The sequence below is a fragment of the Neofelis nebulosa genome, chromosome 15 (genome assembly GCF_028018385.1).
Source record: "Neofelis nebulosa isolate mNeoNeb1 chromosome 15, mNeoNeb1.pri, whole genome shotgun sequence".
NCBI lineage: Eukaryota > Metazoa > Chordata > Mammalia > Carnivora > Felidae > Neofelis > Neofelis nebulosa.
Genome location: NC_080796.1, coordinates 33,289,716 through 33,312,009, shown reverse-complemented (window position 1 = coordinate 33,312,009; position 22,294 = coordinate 33,289,716). Strand labels below are relative to the sequence as shown.

General features: G+C 39.3%; 1 long non-coding RNA gene across 1 annotated transcript in view; it reads left to right on the top strand.

The window, feature by feature from the left end:
* LOC131496088 (uncharacterized) overlaps positions 1–9,640 on the top strand; it is a 76,624-nt gene extending 66,984 nt beyond the window's left edge. Inside the window, exon 9 of the long non-coding RNA XR_009254306.1 lies at positions 8,799–9,640. This is a non-coding gene — a long non-coding RNA (uncharacterized LOC131496088). The remainder of the gene's footprint in view (positions 1–8,798) is intronic.
* The last annotated feature ends 12,654 nt before the right edge of the window (positions 9,641–22,294 follow it).

Below are 22,294 nucleotides of genomic sequence, written 5' to 3'. Positions count from 1 at the left end.
GAAGCATTAAGGAATCAAATGTGAAAGTGAAAGGTTTTAAACCAAATGCTATCTGGAATGGTTAAAGGAGGCCTATGTGTTGTTCTTGCAGAAGAAAGGACTAAAGCCACTTGAGAACCTTCATATTTCTAGCAGGCTGTCTCATGAACCAGTAATTAAGCTGGATCTGGGTAGATATGACAGATGGCATTAGGAGTAACTCATGGAAGTATCAGGGGAACACAAGTTAGGTAGGGGAACACAATCAAAACTGTTCTTGGATGGACTAGTTTGTCCATTGGGGTAGTAAGTGCCTCATCACTGGATAGATTTGATGAACATCTGGGGAAAATGTGGAAGGCTCCAATATTGTTTGATTCCATGATTTTGTACCATATGATGAGTCCTGTCACACTTCAGTGCCCTCTGGGTAATGATATGTAGATCTCATAGGAACCAGAGGAACTTGGATGAGTGGATACAGAAGATTACTGCCAGAGGCCCCAATTCTGAGTCATTTGAGCTACCCTTAGAGGCAGGCTAGAGAGAGGAAAAGAAAAAATTCCAAGAGGAAAAACACCTTCTGTTGCTCTTGGCAAACATTTGAAACAGCACCACCAGCCTTATGCAGCCCTACAGGGAGGAGGATGGCCCTTGGTGCATTGGCCCCTCTATCTGTCTGTATTTCCCAGGGCAGGAGGCTGTTCTTAGACAACCCCTACTCTATATCTGGGAGGTAATTAGGCCCTGGGGTGGTGGGTGAGTGAGTGGAGGTCTGTTGTCAGCAATAGGAGACAGAGGTTACACCAGCTCTGAAGCTGTGTCTGGTATTTCCTGGCAGCAGGATTGTCTCAGTTGTTCTTTCTCCTTTTGGCTTGTGGGGGCTTTCTTGATCTCTAGAATGTATGAGACTCATCACCAGTACATGTGAGTATTCTAGAGTTTGCTGCTGATGTCTTCCCACACTCAGTATTAATGCAACCCTCGTTTACTGCCTTTGGTGGTTTTTTTCCACATGTACTTGTCTTCTATCTCCAATAAACTGTAAAAATTCTGAGGTAAGGATTGGCTTATACTTTTTTAAATTAAGTTTTTAAAAATCTCCTTTCTTTTTTTAAAGTTTTGATTTTAATTCTAATGTAGTTAACATACATTGTTATATTAGTTTCAGATGTACAATATAGTGATTTAGCAATTCTATATATCAGCCTATGATCATCACAGCAAGTGTACTCCTTAATTCCTATCACCTATTTAACCCATCCATGCCCCTACCTCCCCTTTGGTAGCCATCAGTTTGTTCTCTATAGTAAAACTCTGTCTGGATTTCTCTTTCTCTCTTTCCCTTTTTGCTCATTTGTTTTGTTTATTAAATTCCATGTATAAGTGAAATCATATGGTATTTGTGTCTCTCTGACTGACTTATTTCACTTAGCATTATATTCTCTAGCTCCATTCATGTTATTGCAAATGGCAATATTTCATTCTTTTAGTGACTAAATAATATTCCTTTGTGTGTGTGTGTGTGTGTGTGTGTGTGTGTGTATACATATATACATACATTTACCTATAAACGGACATTTGAGCTGCTTCCATAGTTTGGCTATTGTAAGTAATGCTGCAATAAACATGGGGGTACATGCATCCCTTTAATTTAGTTTTTGTATTTTTTTTTCACATAAATACCCAGTAGTGTAATTACTGGATCATAAGATAGTCCTATATTTAACTTTAAAAAAAAGTTTATTTATTTTGAGAGAGAGAGAGAGAGCAAGTGTGGAAGCAAGCAGGGGAGGGACAGAGAGAGAGGGGGAGAGAGAATCCCTAGGAGGCTGCACACTGTCAGTGCAGAGCCCAACACGGGGCTCGATCCCACAAGCTGTAAGATCATGACTTGAGCTGAGATCAAGAGTTGGACAGTTAAGTGACTGAGCCACCCACTTGCCCCATTTTAACTTTTTCAGGAATCTCCATACTGTTTTCCAGAGTGGCTGCACCAGTTTGCATTCCCACTGAGTACACAGAGTTCCTTTTTCTCCACATCCTTGCCAACACTTGTTTCTTGGTTTTGATTTTAGGGATTGGCTTATACTTTTGTGTGTCCTCCAGAACACCTATCTCAGTCCTCTTGCATAATAAATGTGCTTATTCAAGTATCAAGGATAAATGCCAATTTGTCAAAGTAGATCTTTTTGTGGAGGGGATGATGTTGGCTAGTTTTTATGTAGAGACGTTATGGACTCCTCACAATGAACATGAATCATTGAACACAAGAACTTTAAAAAAAACTCTTCAGTTGTTCAGACTGGCTTATAGGGTAGGTATTGAACAGCTGGAGGTCTTTCCTTGTCCAGCATTTGGGGATCATCTTTGAGGTGTGTTTGAGTCTGTTACAGTGAGTTTTAGGGATTGTGCTTCTGATGACGTGAGTTTACTCCAAGTCAATAATATACTACCTGCTCCCCATGATTTGGGCTGTTACTCCTCCTAGCAGAACAAATAGAAAGTTCTTCAAGAAGCCACGCATACCTATTAGGTCCCTAAGTGTCCAAGAGGAAGAGAAGCCAGGAGGAGGGCTGCTAGAGTCATTACCAAGTGCAGTGTATGCGTGGGTTGCAGTGTAATGGTGACCTTGCACACCACATCTTTTTGGCCCTTTTATTTTTCCCTCTGAGGAAGGTTTTGGGGAAAGGAGAGGCAGCCTTGCACCCTTTAAAGGAGAGTCTTTTCAGGCAAAAGCAAGACATTGCAAAGAAGCTTGTTTTTACTGCCTGGCTGCAGAGGTTCATTTATGGGGAAACCAAGGAAACCACCTTTGAAAGGCTGCATGTGGACCAAATAATAGAATCTGAAGCCGTGTTGTTGTATTTTAAAAATAACAAAACTTGGCAGGTAATGGGAACACACCATGATTTAATTGCTTTGGGTATTAATTAAAAAAGGTAGAACAGGCTGTCAGGCAAGGATTCTCATGACTGTAGGAGTATTTGAATACTATCTTTGTGTGCGTGTGTGCGTGTGTGTGTGTATGTCCATCCTATAAATCATCAAAAAAACTGGAGAAGATGAAGAAACATGGAAAATTGATTTTACTGTCCAAATATACACTGTTGTCTGTAATAAGGTACCCCATGTCCCTGTGGGTCAGTGCTGGGCAGCATTCTCATACATTCAGCCTTATTTTTTCTTTTCTTGCTTCAGTGTCTTCATTCCTATTGTACAATTACCTTCCCTTGTGTCACTCAAACTATTTTTCCTCCTTGATATTTAACAACGGTGAAACATCAAACCATTGTCTGTCCCATTCTTTGAAACCATTCCTGACAGACCTAACCTACCTGGCTGGGTATTTGATCCTGTCTTCAGCCAGCCCTTGTATTCACCTAATCAGAATGGTTACTCATCTCTGGGAAACTTGCAAACTTTATGGCAAAAGCTAAGCTAATGAAGAAATGTCCTGTTGCCCTCAGTTCTATCTCTGTCAGGAGTGCTGGGCAGCCTTGGCTTATTTTTCCTGTTTTTCAGATGAGAGGAAATTAAAAAAAAAAAAAGGCCATTGCTGTTCTTAACTAGCTGTGACCTTGAGAAAGTCATTTCTCAGTGTCATAATTTCTCATCTTTGAAATGAAGGGATGGATAGGATTATCTCTAAAGGTTCTTTTGGCTCTACCATCTGTGATTCTCCTCCAGCTTAGCATTCTCTGCCCATCCTCCATACCACATGGCACCATGGGTGAGCAATAGACAAGACATGGTTGTATTTCAAGGGAGGAAGAGGTCAGCCCAAGGAAGTGAAATGGCATTTGCAAAGTCCTGAGAAGCTGAGCTCTGCAGCACTGGAGAAATAATATGTTAATTCACTGAAATTTCCCAGTACAATGCCCTAAGCATTTTTGAGGAAAGAAGCTGTATGAATCTAATATGTAAGTGATTCTTTCATTCTAATTCATATACTTTCTACAGGTTGCAAGGAGGTCTCACTGGTATTCAAACTTGGGGTGTAGATTTTTTCACACTCTTGGTTTTTGTGTTTTTCAAGGCCCATTTTGATTGAGCTGCAACAAGAAGGAGCAAGTGAGGGCCAGAGCTGATGTAGAGAGGTGGGCTATGGGGCCATGGGTGGGACAATAGCCTGGCCTCGAACACAGGCTGAAGATGGATGGAGCCTGTTTCCTTCACTAGGCACCAGAGTTGTATGAGGGGCATAGTATTCCTCAGCGTCTCTCCTAACAATTCAGAAGCCTGAAAAGCTGAAGGAAACTTCACGTAAGCCCAGTTAGGCCATGACTAAATACATGGTACTGTATGACATGGGACACATGACTGGGGAAACAAAGAATACTAAGCACCTTTAACCTGGAAAGAGGAAGACTTGGGGATGGCATGGGAACATGTTCCAACATTTCAAGGACTATCATGTGGAAGAATTAGACTTGTTTTTGTGCTTTCACAGCACATTGTTGATGGACATTAGATACTGGTTCAATGTCAATAAAAATGTTCTGATGGTGTGTCAGAAATTGAATAAGAATATTTGACACCTTTATAGTGTTTTACATCTGCAAAAGTGCTTTTCCTATCTAATTTAATAGGACTGTGATGTAGGTAGAATGATTATTATTATTATGATGATGATTCCTAACTTCACAGCACTATAGGTAGATAGAACTAAAGTTATTATTATTAGGATTATCATTATTATCACCAATACCATTGTTTTACTTTATTTTTTATTTTTTAAGTTTATTTATTTATTTTAAGAGAGAGAGAGAGAGAGAGAGAGAACATGTGTGCACATGAGTTGGGGAGGGGCAGAGAGAGAGGGAGAGAGAAAGAACCCCAAGCAGGCTCCACACTGAACACAGAGTGCAATGTGGATCTTGATCTTACAAACAGTGAGATCATGACCTAAGCCCTGACCAAGAGCTGGTCACTTAACCAACTGAGCCACTCAGGCACTCCCAATACAACTGTTTTAGATCAGATACAAAAACAGAGACATAGTAAATAACTTCTTTAAAAACATGAAACTATTAAGTGGGTAAGTCTAAACCTATATCGTAAGCTTTTTATTAAATTTACACACTCCTCAAACTACAAAATAAGAAACAAGATGCATGATTTCAAATATTTTATAATGGTCAGTCAGACCAGACCATGCTCTTGTTTAAACCCTTCCTGAATTTCTTTTCTGGTATATTAACTTCTGATGGCTAACTCCAAGGTCTCCCTGTCATTCTCATGGGCCTAGAATGGTCTTTTCCTAACCTTGGCTGTGTTCATCTGGGAAGCATCAGCAGGTGGGACTGGAACCTGGGGCACTAAGTGGCTAATTCAGGGTCTAATTTGTGGGGCCCCACAGAGCAGCTGAGTGCATCCCAGGGTGCACAGCTGGTTTCTCATAGTGCTGCTATTATAGTATTATTGGAAATGGCAAATGGGCATCAAGAAGTGGAGCCTCTTTGCGTAAGCTATAAGGAAAACTCAGCAGCAATAGTCCATACCCTTGGTAATTTTTGGCCTCAGGAAAGAGGAAAGGAATGGACAGTGGAGGGTGATACTGAACTCATTTTAGCTCATTTTAGTGAGGAGAAAACAATCCTAGGTTTTTTGTTCTTTGTTGTTAGATCTCCGGGGAATAATTCCTTATTTTGCCCCAGTTCTTAGCCAATTTCTGAAGTTTTTCATTTTGCCAAACCCAAATATCTCTTGCTGACATTTAGTGAGTTGGTAACATTTACTGAGCACTTGCTATATGGAGTGTGGATAGGGAAATGCAGAAAAACATATGTACATGCTCCCTGGACTCAATTTACCAAAAGAACAAAGAATTACAATAGTTGGCATTCTGATGGAAGTGTCAAAAATGCACAAAAAGAGCCATAAAAACTGGGGCACACATTCATTTGCTATACAATAATGTTTTTTATTTTTATTTTATATTTTTGAGAGAGAGAGAGAGAGAGAGAGAAGGGGAAAGGCAGAGGAAGAGACAGAGATAATCTTAATCAGGCTCCATGCTTAGCACAGAGCCTGATGTGAGGCTTGATCCCACAACCCTGGGATCAAGACCTGAGCTGAAATCAAGAGTGGGGTGTTCAACCGACTGAGCTACTCAGGTGCCCCTATTTTTAAAAAATTATATATTTTTAAATGTCAAGAGCATGTGAGAGGCTAGATAGGAGTAGGTTTGGAACAAAAGGCCAAGGACAGCCTTCCATCTCTTGGGTTTTTTCTTCTTTTTAAACTCTTTGTCCCCACTGCTAGTTGGCATAGTCTAGCTCTCTCCTCCCTTGTTTCTTACATCATCTTGCGATTGTTATGTTCTGAGAGCCTGTCAGTCCAAAGTTTTTTCTATTTCTCTCAGCTGGCCTAGGGGCCTGAAGGCAAGCAGGTCACCTTGCAACCCCCTCCCCCCCCCAAATGCACAGAGGCATGAGATGGTTTTGCAGAGAAGCTGTTTGGACATCTGATCCAGATACGAAGAGCTGCAGGCCAGTTGCCTGTGGTGAGGGCTGGTGATGTGAAAGCGTGACTGGGAAGGACTGTAGTCAGGGAAGGCACCTTGGCAGACATGGGCTGTCAGCCACATTCTGAAGTTAGTGAATGTCTGGCTTAGGGAGACAGGGGGATAGAGACAGAACCTTGGAGAGAGCAGGATGGAGCCAAACTTGAGCATGAGAAGGAAGAAGGCCAAAGGTATTATAGTGAAGATCATAATAATTCAGATATTTAGAATTTGAGTCCCTGTTCCTATCCCCACACTCTTTTCTTGTCCCTCACAATCAGAATACCCTGACATCTTTTTATTGCACTGCTCTTAGGGGCAGATGGATGGAGGTGGGAAAAAGAAGTCCATTGGATTTCTGATTGATTCTTCTGAACTTGCCTAGCAAAAACAATAATCTTAAAAGCTGAGGCTTTACATTTTTGTTTAAATCTCAAATGCTTGGCTTTAAATATCAAGAGCCAAAGTCTAGAGAGCTGAAATTTTAGAAGGTAGGATGACACAATTTATTCCCTACTCAAAAGGAGATAAAAATGTGACCAGTTGGGGGAAGGATAACCAAAACAGATAATGCTGGAACTTTGGAGTTTCTGTGAAGAAGTTCAACATCCCTATACTCTGGGCTGAATTATGGGAGTGGGTAGGACTGGGTAACTGAAATTGTAAATGGATTGAAAGGAGCTCCAACAGTAATAGACACCTGTGCGTCTCTCTCCCTGGACTGTGGCCCAAAGCCCAAGTTATACCTGTTCCCAACAGGGCCCTGGGCTGTAGAGTAGTGATGGTTGGGGAAAGTCTAATTAGCAGATCTAAGGACAGCTTCATGGAATACCACACAATCCTATGCTCTCCAAAGTGGTAGCAGCAGAGGGCATCCAAAGAGTTTCCATGATGCCCACAACGACAGCAAAAGTGACTGGGAATAAGCTGGTAGATTCTAAGGAGACTGGGCTTGGATTCTGCAAAGAAGATGCAGGATGCATGTACCTCTTGGTAAGATGCTATAGCAGGATGATGAATGGTGAGGACCTGAGGAAATAAGGTGTGCCTCACTGGAGGCAACCAGGACAGCGGACAGCTCAAAGATCAGATGTCTTTCCCCAGAATCCAGGAAAATGCCTGACCTTTACCAAAATAGAAACAAATTTATAAATTTATAAATTCATTTATTTATTTATTTTAATGTTTATTTTTGAGAGAGAGACAGTGTGTGAGCAGGGGAGGGGCAAAGAGAGAGGGAGACACAGAATCTGAAGCAGGCTCCAGGCTCTGAGCTGTCAGCACACAGCCCGATGTGGGGCTTGAACCCACAAACTGTGAAATCATGACCTGAAGTGAGACGCTTAACAGACTGAGCCATCCAGGCACCCCAGAAGTGTATTCTTTAAAAAATTTTTAAAGTCTATTTATTTAATTTTGAGAGAGAAAGAGAGAGAGAAAGAGAGCCCACAAGAGGGGGAGGGGCAGAAAGAGAGAGGGACAGAAGATCTGAAGTGGGCTCTGTGCTGACAGAAGCAGGCTCTGTGCTGACAGCAGAGAGCTGGGTGCAGGACTTGAACTCATGAACCATGAGTTGAAGTTGGAAGCTTAACCAAATGAGCCACCAGGTGCCCCCAAAAATAGAAGTTTAGTACATTCCCAGCAGGAAGGAAAGAGAAGGGGTTGGAGGTGGGTGGGAGAGTGTATATCTCAAAGTAATCCTAATTAAATCCTAAAAAGGCTGAGTAATCTTGAATAAGAAAGATTAAGATTTCTGTGACAGAGAAAGAAATAAGAACTCCTGAGCTAAATTCTGTTATAGACAATAAAAATCAATCTTTCTTTCTTTCTTTCTTTCTTTCTTTCTTTCTTTCTTTCTTTCTTTCTTTCTTTCTTTCTTTCTTTCTTTCTTTCAATACACAATTATGGACTGCAAAAGAAAGAAAGAAAGAAAAGAAAGAAGAGAGAAAGAAAGAGAGAGAGGTGGTACTGTCCACTTCCATTAGAAGTGATGTGATATTTAATTGTCTTTGTGTAATATTAGTAGCCCTTAATGATCAGTACTCATATTTAATTCATTAGAACTTGCAAATTTAAGATATCCTAAAATTTCTCCCTTTCTTCCTTCCTTCCTTCCTTCCTTTCTTCCTTCCTTCCTTCCTTCCTTCCTTCCTTCCTTCCTTCCTTCCTTCCTTCCTTCCTTCCTTCCTTCCTTCCTTTCTTTCTTTCTTTCTTTCTTTCTTTCTTTCTTTCTTTCTTTCTTTCTTTCTTTCTTTCTTTCTTTCTTTCTTTCTTTCGCAGTCCATGATTGTGTATTTAACTTTCCACACAGGTTTGTCTAGATGGAGTGAAGATACCAAAATGGAGTAGGAGACAGATCAGAAACCTCAAGAGGGGAAGCTCAAGGCATATAGGAGCGAATTATGGTGAGAACTTGCCTAGTTTCCAAGAGGTGGATAGGAATGGGAGAAGGCATGCTAATGTTGCACAGAGAGGGCTACATGGGGACCCCAGTTAGTTTCTCTACACATTGATCTGTTCAGTTGAAAGCTCTTGTCATGCCCTCAAATAGCTCTTCCCATGGAATCATTATGAACCCAAAGATGGCTTTGGCCTCTTGCCCACCCTCCCAGCAATGAACACACACAGCCTGTTGGTCAGTGTTGTGAGAGAGACTCCCATACTTGAGACCTGGACTCAGTGTGTGGGTTGTGCTTCTCCAGGCACTGCCTGTGACCAGATAGCACCAGACCTAGACATTGGGCATCTGCTCCTGCTGGGTCTGCAGATGAAGATAGGGCAGTAGACGGTGAGATGTACCCTGCTCTGAATCAGAGTACAATGACAGGCAGATAAGCACATGTAAAATGAAACCACCAAACCCACTCCTACTTCTGATCACTGAGCAGCCACCTCAGAAATGTAATAGGAAAATTATTTGGAAGCTAGTTCTCTGGATCAAGACAGATTTTGTATGAGGAGAATGGAGTTAGGGTGTCATCTCCTGGTTCTGTGGTCTCCCTGTATTTCCTTGGCCAACAACACTTTTAGCCTTTGCTTCTTCACTTCCTCTTTCTTTTGGTTTGCCTTTCATCCCCCAATGCTTGATCTCCAATTGGGGTTCTCTGAGTTTCAGTTTTGCATCCCAGTAAAAAATGGGATTCTCCCTCCAGAGGAGGACCTAGGTTTTTCTTTGTAATTTACTATATCTTTATAAAGTTCAGAGAACATCCTCAGATCCTAGACTGTTTATAACTTCTGAGTTTCACTTTCTCTCAGCAGGTTTTCTTATGGAGCAGGTTTGTTAGAATAGAATGAGCTGCTGATAGATAAGTGAAATATGCAGAAAGATTTCACATATTAACAGGATTGATTAATCCATGTGTAGACACCATGACATCAGGGTTCTGAGGGAACAGTATGAAGTTTGGAAAAGTTTTTATGGGGCTTAGCCTCTAATAGGTGATAATAGGACCCAGGAGGCTCTCAGATAAACTAATTATAATTACAATGCTAATGAACATGTTACATATAACTTCCTGAATTACTTTTTGAATGGATAGCCATGATCTTTTATTTTTATACATGTATTTTATTTCTGTAATTTGGGGGAGAGGGCTTCAGGTTTAGAGAGTTGCATTAATTACCCTCCTCTGTTTGTGTAATATAATTATCATCACTCATTGCATTTACTTTCTTATATTATTATTTTTTATTACATATTATTTATAACATATTATGTTGTATTACACAACATTGACATTTGTGCTGAAATGCTCAATCTATGACCATAAGAATGCACATATCTATGAGGAATAGGATGTTTTGTTTATGTTTCTTTAAAAAAATTATTATGGAGAATTTAAAACATTTACTGAAAAAGACAGATGGCCTAATGAATCCCCTACTCTTATCCTTATCCTACCTATCCTGCCTATCCCTTATCCTACCTATCACTCAGCTTGAATGTTTATAAATGCATGGCTCCTATTTTCCCCTACTATATTGTTCCTTTCCATCTCCTCATTTTTTTAAGGCAATCCCAGGTGTACAATTTAATCTATATATTTCAGTATCTCTTTCTGAAAGACAAAGACTTCCCTTTTTAAACATGACCATAATGCCATTGTCAGACCTCAAAAATCATCAATAACCTGTAATAGTACCAAGTATCCATTGTCCATAATTTCCTGATTGTACTATAAATGTTCTTTTCTTTTGTTTATTTTTATTTGTTTATACTATGTTTGAATCAAGATCCAAACAAGGTCTATGTATGATAATTGGTGACTATGTTTCTTAAATTTCTTTTAAGCTATAGTTTCCATTCCATTTCTTTTTGTCCTTGGCAGTTTTTGTTGTTGATGAGATGCAGTGGTTTCCTAGTAAGAGTTTCCCACCACTTTTTGTTGTTGTTGTTGTTGATTGCATCCTTTGATAGTGTTTATTTAACATGTTCCTCTGTCTCTGGTATTTCTACAAATTATATATTAGATCTAGAGGTTTGATCAGATTCAAGTTTGATTTTGGAAAAGGACTGACTACTTCATGGGTGGTACTGTGCACTTCCATTAGAAGTGATGTGATATTTAATTGTCTTTGTGTAATATTAGTAGCCCTTAATGATCAGTACTCATATTTAATTCATTAGAACTTGCAAATTTAAGATATCCTAATTCTATGATTTTTTTTCAACATTACTTTGGCTATTCGGGGTCTTTTCTGGTTCCATACAAATTTTAGAATTGTTTGTTCTAGCTCTGTGAAGAATGCTGGTGTTATTTTGATAAGGATTGCATTAAATGTGTAGATTGCTTTGGTTAGTATAGACATTTTAACAATATTTGTTCTTCCAATCCATGAGCATGGAATGTTTTTCCATTTCTTTGTGTCTTCTTCAATTTCTTTCATAAGCATTCCATAGTTTTCAGTGTACAGATCTTTTACCTTTTTGATTAGGTTTATTCCTATGTATCTCATGTTTGCTTGTGTGCATGTGTGTGTGTGCAATTGTACATGGGATCAATTCCTTGATTTCTCTTTCTGCTGCTTCATTATTGGTGTGTAGAAATGCAACAGATTTCTACAGGCAACACAATGGCACTAAATTCATATCTTTCGATAATCACTCTAAATGTAAATGGACCAAATGCTCCAGTCAGAAGACACAGGGTATCAGAATGGATAAAAAACAAGATCCATCTATATGCTGCCTACAAGAGACTCAGTTTAGACCTAAAGACACCTGCAGATTGAAAGTGAGGGGATGGGGAACAATCTTTCATGCTAATGGATGTCAAAAGAAAGCAAGAGTAGCCATACTTATATCAGACAAACTAGATTTTAAAACAAAGACTGTAACAAGAAATGAAGAAGGGCATTGTATCATAATTAGGGGGTCTATCCACCAAGATCTAACAATTGTAAATATTTATGACCCAAATTTGAAAGCATCCAAATATTTAAATCAATTAATAACAAAAATAAAGAAGTTCAGTGATAATAATACAATTAAAGTAGGGGACTTTAACATTCCACTTACAACAATGGACAGATCATCTAAGCAGAAAATTAACAAGGAAACAATGGCTTTGAATGACACACTGGACCAGATGGACTTAACAGATATATTCAGAACATTTCATCCTAAAGCAGCAGAATACACATTCTTCTCGAGTACACATGGAACATTCTCCAGAATAGACTACATACTGGGTTACAAATGAGCCCTCAACAAGTACAAAAACACTGAGATCATACAGTGTGTATTTTCAGACCTCAACTCTATGAAACTTGAAATCAACAAGAAGAAAAAATTTGGAAAGACCACAAATACTTGGAGGTTAAAGAACATCTCACTAAAAAATGAATGGATTAACCAAGAAATTGAAGAGGAAATTAAAAAGTACATGGGAGCCAATGAAAATGATAACACCACAGCCCCAAACCTCTGGGACGCAGCAAAGGTGGTCATAAGAGGGAAGTATATAGCACTCCAGGCCTTCCTAAAGAAGGAAGAAATGTCTCAAATACACAACCTAACCTTATAGCTAAAGGAGCTGGAAAAAGAACAGCAAATAAAGCCTAAAGCCAGAAGAAGAAGGGAAATAATAAGGATTAGAGCAGAAATCAATCAAAATAATAATAAAAAATACCAGAGCAGATCAATGAAACTAGGAGCTGGTTCTTTGAAAGACTTCACAAAATTGATAAACCCTTAGCTAAACCTATGAAAAAGAAAAGTAAAGGACCCAAATAAATAAAGTCACGAATGAAAGAGGAGAGATCACAACCAGCACTGCAGAAATACAAACAATAATACAAGAATATTATAAGCAATTATATGACATCAAATTGGGTAATCTGGAAGAAATGGATAAATTCCTAGAAACATATAAACTACCAAACTGAAACAAGAAGAAATAGAAACTTTGAACAGACCCATGATCAGTAAAGAAATTGAATCAGTAATCAAAAATCTCCCAATAAACAAGAGTCCAGGGCCAGATGGCATCCCAGGAGAATTCTATAAACCATTAAAGAAGAGTTAATACTTATTATTTTGAAACTGTTCCAAAAAATAGAAATGGAATGGAAACTTCCAAACTCATTCTGTGAGGCCAGCATTACCTTGATTCCAAAACTAGACAGAGACCCCACTAAAAAGGCAAACTACAGACCAATTTCCCTGATGAACATGGATGCAAAAATCCTTAAAAAGATACTAGCAAACAGAATCCAACAGTATATTAAAAGAATTATTCACTATGATTGAGAGGGATTTCTTCCTCAGCTACAAGGGTGGTTCAATCTCTGCAAATCAATCAATGTGACACACCACATTAATAAATTAAATAATAAGAACTACATGATCCTCTCAATAGATGCAGAAAAGGCATTTGACAAAATACAGCATCCTTTCTTGATAAAGACCCTCAAGAAAGTAGGCATAGAAGGAACACACTTCAACATCGTAAAGGTCACATATGGAAGACCCACAGCTAGTATCATCCTCAGTGGGGAAAAACTGAGTTTCCCCCTAGGGTCAGGAACACGACAGGGATGGTCTACTCTCACCACTGTTGTTTAACATAGTACTGGAAGTCCTAGCCTCAGCAACAAGACAACCAAAAGAAAGAAAAGGCATCCAAATTGACAAGGAAGAAGTCAAACTTTCACTCTTCACAGACATGATACTTCACGTGGAAAATCCAAAAGACTCCACCAAAAAACTGTTAGAACTGATACGTGAATGCAAATGAAGTGAAGTAAGTCACAGATCCATTTGAAATTTATTCTGGAATGCAGTATGAGCAATAGATTTGATCTTATCTTTTCCTATATTACTATATAGTTATACTAAGTTTTTCCACTGATTTGAGGTGCTGTCATTACCATATACTAAATGCTCGTGTCATATATGTTAATATCTAGGTCATTTTCCAGGTTTTATTTTATGTTCATATAACAATACCAAACATATGTAAAATAAAAATATATATATATATATATATATATATATATATATATATATAAACTTGTGATACATATATATATATTTTTTGTAACATGCAGTGTTATATTAGCATCATGTGTACAATATAATGATTCAACAATTCTATACATTGCTCATTGCTCAAGATATTTTATTAGGGAGGTTTATTGTAGAGTTGAATTCTGACAGGACTATTCCCCTTACTCTGACATAGTCATTTCTCCTCATTTTAAGGCTTTTTTCCTGGTGATTCTTGCTTGTTTGTTCTTCTAAATGAACTTCATAATCAATGTGTCTGACTCAAAAGAGAATTAGCTGATGGCAGTTTTTATTGAGATTGCATTACACTTAGAAAATATCTTATAAAAAACTGACATCTTTGGGGGCACCTGGGTGGGTCAATCAGTTAAGCATCCAACTCTTGGTTTGGGGTAGGTCACGATCTCATGGTTTGTGAGTTCAAGCCCCACACTGGGCTCGGCACTGACAGCATGGAGCCTGCTTGGGAATCTCTCTTTCTCCCTCTCTCTCTGCTCCTCCTACTCTTCCTCTCTCAAAATAAATAAATAAATAAAAATTTAAAAAGTATATAGAAAATAAAACCCTGACATCTTTGAGGTGCTGATCCTTCCTATCCCCCCACATGGTATTTCATTTCATTTGTTCAAATCTACGTTTGTTTTTTTCTGAATGTTTTATGGTTTTCCTTGTACAGATTTTGGGCATTTCTTGTAGGTTTATGGCTAGGTATTTTATTTTATCTTTGCTACAATGAAAGGGGTTTTTAAGAGAAAAACCTCTTCCTTTAGCCTTCTAACTGGGTCTCTTGGTTTATGATAATTTTAATGCCTGCTATTTTACTAAGTTTTCTTATTATTTGTAGTAGTTTTCTCAGGGATGCTTTTCAAATTTTTAGATAATATTATATACAGGTGAAGAGTTTTTACCTCTTTTGTTCCAATTCTTTTTCCTCTAGGTGCTTTCTCTCATCTAATTAAATTAGTTCTAAGACAGTGTGAAATATAGGAAGAGATAGTGCTTGTGTTGTTCCTGAATTTAGCAGAGAAGCTTTTGGTGTTTCCTTATTTGTAAGGAACTTTCTGTTTTTTGGTTTCTTTTTATGTCTATTGGGTCAGCATTGATATTAGCTAATAATCTCTTCTTTCCCCTCCCTTTCGTTCCACTCAATCTATTTTGAAATAGCCTCCTTTTAGTCCTAATTAATTCCCAATCAGTGAGCTTATTTTACTCTTCACATATTCTTTCCGGCCTCCCTCTGTTTTTTCATGGTTATACTGCACAGGAGTTGTCAAAACATATAGCTCTAACATATCACCTTATGTATCTTACATACCCTCCTTTGTAACTATAGCTTAGTCTTAGATTTACCAATTAATATACACTTAATGTTAAAAAATTCATTTTTAGTTGTTTGTCCCTAGTGTATAAAAGTGGAATTAATTTTTGTAAATTGACCTTGTAACCTGCAACCTTGCTATAACTTATTTATTAGTTCTAGGGAGTATTTGTGGCTTCCTGGGGACTTTTTTACATATACAATCATGTCTATTTCATTGTAGATATTTCCTACCTTTTAATTCATTGCAAGTCTATTTCCTTTACCTCCCTCAGCATATTTATACTAGTTGCTTTAAAGTCTTTGAGAATTCTAACATCTGGGTCATCTCAGGGTTGGCATATATTGATTATCTTTTTCTTTGAGAGTGGGTCACATTTTCCTGAGTCTTCCTTTGTTGCATAACTTGGGATTGTACACTGGACATTGTGAATGTTATATTGCAGAAACTCTGCATTCTGTTATATTTCTCTGAGGAGAGTTGGTGTTTTGTTTTGTTTTAGCAGATGGTTAATTCAGTTTAGACTCAGATCGCCAGCTGTCATGCCTGTGCTGCATGGTAGTTCAGATCTTACCTCAGTTCTTCACAATTTACTTTCAGTTTGTTCCACGTATGCATGGTTCAAGTGTCAGCCAGAGACTTGGGCTGGGTTTATATGTAGAGTTTGAGATTCTCCTTTTCTTAATCTTTCTCTTTTCTGGGGTTCCCCCTTACTTTCTGGCAGCCCCGGTTGTCCTGGCTTTTTTGCATGGGTCCCATGGTCAGAAAGATGGTGGACCTGCTACCAGAATGTCAGCTAGCTTACACCAGCATTGCTGCAACTGTGTTTTCCCTCAGGGAAAAGCCACCATAGGCAGAGAACTCATTCTGTACTGGTCACTTGCTTCAATTTTTACTCTTCTCCAAATAGGTCTGCCTCCGTTCAGTCTTCAGAGTTCCCTGAATTTTTTGTTGTACTTTTTCTCAGGGTTTATAGCTGTTATTTGGTAAGGTAAGTGTTTACTCCTCCTCCCCAGAAGCAGCACTTCTTTTAGTACTTGAAAAGGCTTTGAAAGGGAATCTAGCCTGGGGCAGGCCCAGTGGGGATTATTTTTGGTCATAAGAGTCTTTCAACAATGATTTCTCCACTCCGTCTATGGCAAAGCCTGCCTTCTCTGGATTGAGGCTGTTCACTGTTTTAACAAGTCTCCAAAGGAGTATTTCCTGCCTCTTATGTTCTGAGCCTCACAGTGACCTTTGCCAGCCGTGGAGCATGATGAAATCAGGACAGTAGCAGGTGTCATATCTCCCACCTCTGAGCTTACAGGCTTAGCCAGCATCCCAGTTTTCAGAGCAGGTGTAGAGTCAATATGAACAATATCTCTTTAAATCTTCCATGTATGGCAGTGAGAGGATCACCTTGCCTCCATAGGGGAATGACATGTACAAAAGCACAGAGAAAGGGAATCAGGAGTAGGGCTCCATTTCTTCAATCTTGAGAAATGCAGTAACTGGATTGGCACATTTGTTGTTGTTGGTGTTGTTGTATTTTTGTATGATGTTCATGCTATATTATGGTCTCTTTCACATCCCACTTTTTTTTTCATAAAGCCTTTTTAAATCATCACTAACCTCATTCTTTTCAAGTCTCTTAAAGAAAGGAGTGTCTGTGGACTAGATTGCCTTTGCATTGTCTTTTAATAATTTCACATGTGCAAATCCTGGTTTTTCTACCAGTCTGTAATAATTTTGAGGGCTGGGTCACATTTCTTAAACAATTGATCCACCTAGCAGTGCCTAGCCTAAGACATGTTGTCCATGTAGAGTTGAACTGAGTCTGAAACCAGGAACCAATTTTGACAGCTCAGAGCTCTGGGTTTGTGGCAGAAAATAATGTCAGTAAATTTCAAAGTAAGTGGCCTTAAAACTGTGTTGAGAATGCAGCATGAAGGACAGGCCAATTTTGCCCGTTGGGTACTGAGCATGCAGTGCAGGATATTAGAAATGAAGCTTTAAAATATAAGTAAATAATAGTTTCGTGTATCTGAAGTTTTCAAGTTAAAAGGCTTAAAGCCAAGATGAGAATTATCAAGGAAGTAAACATGGCTATTTCAACAGTTTAGGGATTTAACAAAATTAAATCTTGGGCCATGATCCTGACACTTTAATTGAAATTAAAATTTAACATCAATAAAATAATCACAGCACTGAAAAAGAGCAACACTTTATTGTCATTCTGAACACTGTCAACTTGACTTTTTTTTATCCAAAAGATTTGGTGAGTCCAAGGAATTCTCCAAGCAGGCCACCTCAAGATCAGCAATTATAGTTACATTATTGTTATTCTCACCATAGTGGTTTTTGGACATTCTGTCTGACTTATTGCTTCCTGACCCAATGGGATATACTCTTTAAATTGTTTTGCCAGGAGTGTTATTGGCTTTGTTTTATTCCATATGTTTTTTTCTCCTGATCCATCTTATGAATAAACCTCACTGATTTCTCCCTCCTCTGAAATCCCAACACTTTTTGTCCATTCTGCCCATAGACTCAAGTCATTTTGTCCTTGATACTCAACTTGCTCAACTCAGTCACATTATGCATGAGAAAACCAATGTCCAGAGTGCCATAGTTAGTTTCCTAATGTCACATAGTAATTTGATGGCAAAACTGTGATGAGAATCTAAGCCTTTGATGAATAAAGAAGATGTGTTATATACATGTACATATATGTATATATCATGCATATTACTCAGTCATCAAGATGAATGAAATCTTGCCATTTGCAATGACACGGATGGAACTACAGTGTATTATGCTAAGCAAAATGTCAGAGAAAGACAAATACCATATGATTTCACTCATTTGTGGAATTTAAGAAACAAAACAGATGAACATATGAGGGGGTGGAACAAAAAAGAGAGAGAGAGAAACAAATCACAAGAGACTCTTAGAGAACAAACTGAGGATTGATGGAGGGGTGTGGGTGGGTGATGGGTGTTAAGGAGTGCACTTGTTGGGATGAGCACTGGGTGTTGTATATAAGGGATAAATCACTGAATTCTATTCCTGAAGCCAATATTGCACTGTGTGTTAACTAACTGGAATTTAAATAAAAATTTGGAAAGAAAAAAAGAATCTAAGTCTTTACAGATGACTCAGTATGCTTCACCTGTATGGCACTACCCACACTGTTGTTACAAACATTTAATAATAATAACAACAATAATAATGTGATACTTCTGTAAAAAGCATTATGCTTTATTTCTGTTTTTTTTTGAGGCTGAATAATATTCCATTGTATGGGTATACCACATTTTCTTTATACATTCATAACTTGGAGGATTTTAAGCAAGTGTGTAACACAGTCTGTGATTTAGGACAATCACTCTGAGGATGCAGGGTGCAGTGTGGTTCTAGAATGAGATGGAGGGGATAGAGGAGCAGCAGGGAGACCAGAGAGGGGCTGGTGGAGTTGTCCAGGCAAGATGATGGTGGTCTGACCTCAGGCATCATAGAAGACTTGGATTCCAGAGACATTTAAGAGGTAGAATTGGTGGGATTTGTAAAAGTGACAAGATATTTGTCCTAGCTTTAGAACTCCAGAGGTATCTTTGTGCTTAAAGTTTATGCTTTATTTCTTAAACTAAAATTAAAATTTTTTAAATTAAGATAATTTGGTTAGAGTGCTAGCCCCTAAGATGGCTAACACTATACCAATATTTGGTACTAGAATCAAGCTCTGTTTTTGGATGGGGATACTTATTAGGATATTCCATGGCCTGGATAAAATGCACCTACCCTGTCCTTCTTTCTTTGCTATGATTCTGCGCTCACCAAATAGCTTCTGATGACTAATTTGGTCTTGCAGATACACTGATAACAAGAAGGAGGTATGCTGGCTACAGAATTTGTGTATATTACTCCAGGCCCCAGGCAGGACAACCTCCTGTATAAATTGATAAACTGGCATTCTGGTTTTTCAGTCTCTAGAACTTTGGCTTATGTGACACCCCACACCCTGAAACTGGTTAATTTTGAGGGAAGTAACAAAACTGAGTTACTGAAACTGCCCAGCTGAGGTCAGATTCTAAATGGAGGTGATTCTGCTGAGCTGTGAGTGCCTCGTGGGGTCCACCTCAGGCAGTAGCCAGCCTCCCTCTGCCATTTATAAAGATGTGTTGAACTGTAGCAGCCAAGAATCACAGCCTTCCAAAGAGTTACTTAGTTGATGTTTTCTGTTCAGAATGTTCTATTTTATGCCTAGCTAAGATTCTTTCACAGGCTGGGTTTGGTACTAACAAGGCCTGAGGACAGGGTCAGATAGAGAACAGACTCAGAGGGCCTGGCCAATATCCTAGAGAGCTGGGAGATAGGGAGATGCCTGGTTTTTAATTCAGATTAGGGTGTATTTAAAATTTTTTTAATGTTTATTTTTGACAGAGAGAGAGACAGAGCATGAGTGGGGGAGGGGCAGAGAGAGAGAGGAAAACAGAATCCGAAGCAGGCTCCAGGCTCTGGGCTGGCAGCACAGAGCCCGACACCGGGCTAGAACTCACAGACTGCAAGATCATGACCTGAGCCGAAGTCGGATGTTCAACCGACTGAGCCACCCAGGCGCCCACAGATTAGGGCATATTAAAAAGAAAATCTTGGAGCCATGAGATTCCTATACTGATTACCAACTCTCCAGAAATTTCATTCTCACTGACATTTAGGATAAGGAAGAGATGGGCCTGTACTTATACTGGCAACTTTGCCATAACAACACTCTGTCCTAAGCCACCCTCCAAATCAGAATAATTTCTTTTCAAAGAGCAGATCAGCTGAGCCAGCTTTGCTTCAGTTTGCAGTAACTGGGCTAGATCTGCATCCAGGGTCTCTTCTGTTCCTCCTGGGACCAGTGGGCCAAGCAAGGCATGTTCTCTTCACAGTGGTAGTAGAGAGGCAGCCTAATGCGAGCACATTTCAAGCTTCTGCTTGTATCACAACTGCTGGCATCCCATTGGCGAAACCAAGTCACATGTCTGAGCCAATTTCATTGGGCAGGGAGGGGAGTTCCCTGCCTTCTTGTGGGAGGGGCCACCAAGCTACCCAGCAAGCTACAGCAAAGGGTATGGATATGGGAGGGGCGAAGGACTGAGGACATTAAGGCAGTCTACCCCCGACCCAGTTTGGTATTCTTGGAAACGTGATGTTGTTTATGTCCCTGGGAGAGATTTTTCTGCAGATTAGAACCTTTTAAAAGAGACTGTGGTAACAATTAGGTGGGGCCTCGAAAAGTTAAACATAGAATTACCATTTGATCCAGCAATTTCACTCTTAGGTATAGATCCAAAAGACTTAAAAGCAGGGTCTCAAATCAGTGTTCATAGCAGCATCATTCACAATAGCCCAAAGGGGGAATAATCCAAATGTCCATCAATACAGATGAATGGGAAAATAAGATATGGTATATATGTACATTGGAATGTTAGTGATAAAAAGAAATGACATTTTGACACGTGCTACAAATGGATGAACCTTGAGGGCATTCTATTAAGTGAAAAAAGCCAGATACAAAGGACAAATATTATATGACTCCACTTATATGAAGCACTGAGAGTAGGTAAATCCATCAAGGTGAATATTTGATGGAAAGATGCCCAAATCTTCCTATTGTGATGATTGGGCTATTAATATGTTTCCTGGGAAGAAACAGTGAATGGGTGTCTCAGTAACTACCAGTGGACGGGGAACTAGATTCATCCATCAAAATATTTGTGTATTCCTTTTTTTTCTTCCCATAAAAGCTCTTTGAAAATATGCCAATATCATTGATATCAGTGTGGTGAGAAAAGCAAGGTGGTATTTGTCTTGTTCATTAACAACCGAGGAGGTCTTCCCTTGTACAAAGATATCATGCCTTTTTCATTTTCTCTTTCTTCCTCTCTCTCCGGCCCCTCACCTCCATGGACTTGGAAAGCCATAGGTTCTAAATTGCCATCTTTGCATGTAACAACATTTTAAGAGTATCCACCTGGAAAGACAGGGTTGGCACATCCCAGGGAAGCAGTGCACCGTCTGATTAGCTATACCTGCTGTCAGGCTCCATGGAAGCATGCACTATGGGCCTAGGAAAGCATTTTTAACTCTCCCTCTGATAACTCATTAGCTCTTTGTTCAAGGATCCCAGGCCTTGATAACTTGGATACTGCTGAGTTCTCTGAATGGACAAATTGCCGTTTTTGGACATTCCCTGAAGATGTGAAACTAAATGTTGTCTCTTTAGCCTTGGACTCTTCCTTAGGCAGATATGGTGCATAGAAGTCTGGGTATTACCAGAATCCCAAGGACTGTAAGTCTGGGTTTCCTGCCATGTTTCCTAAGTGCAACAGAGGCTAAAGAGATCATAGAACAGAACCAGCAGCAACTAAATCAAAATTCCCAAAGTGGATAATTAACTGGGTGGCCTGGGGTCCAGGTGATGGGACATTTGGTGAGTTATTGTCAGAGTGTGATGCTCAAGCAGAGGCTGTTGGGAGCACACCACCTGCTCTTTATAGGACCCTTTAACCACCATCCATACCTGATCCATGGAAATGAACCCGCTTGTGCTATTCTAGTGTCATTAAGTGAAATGCCCAGTCCCAGTCCCCCTTACTGCCCCCCAACCTCTAAACATCCCACAGACACAGAGTGGAGAATAAATCAGATCAGTTGTCCTTGGAGTGGAGAGATCTGGAGGGATCTGTAAGGGATAATATGTTCACAGGGAGGGAAAATGAAAATCTGAGAAGCCTTGAGTGGGATCTAGAGGAGGAATGAGTGCATCTGTGGGGAATAGTTTACAGACTGTGATGTTTTGAAAAATTATGGCTAATTCTGGTTTAGTGATCCTTTCTAAAGTAATCTATATGTGTAGGATTTAGGGATTAAAATCTGCAGTCTTCCTTGAAAGGTAGCAAGTGGTTCTCAGACTTCTGTGTGATTTCAGAGCTAGGAGGGTGCCTGATA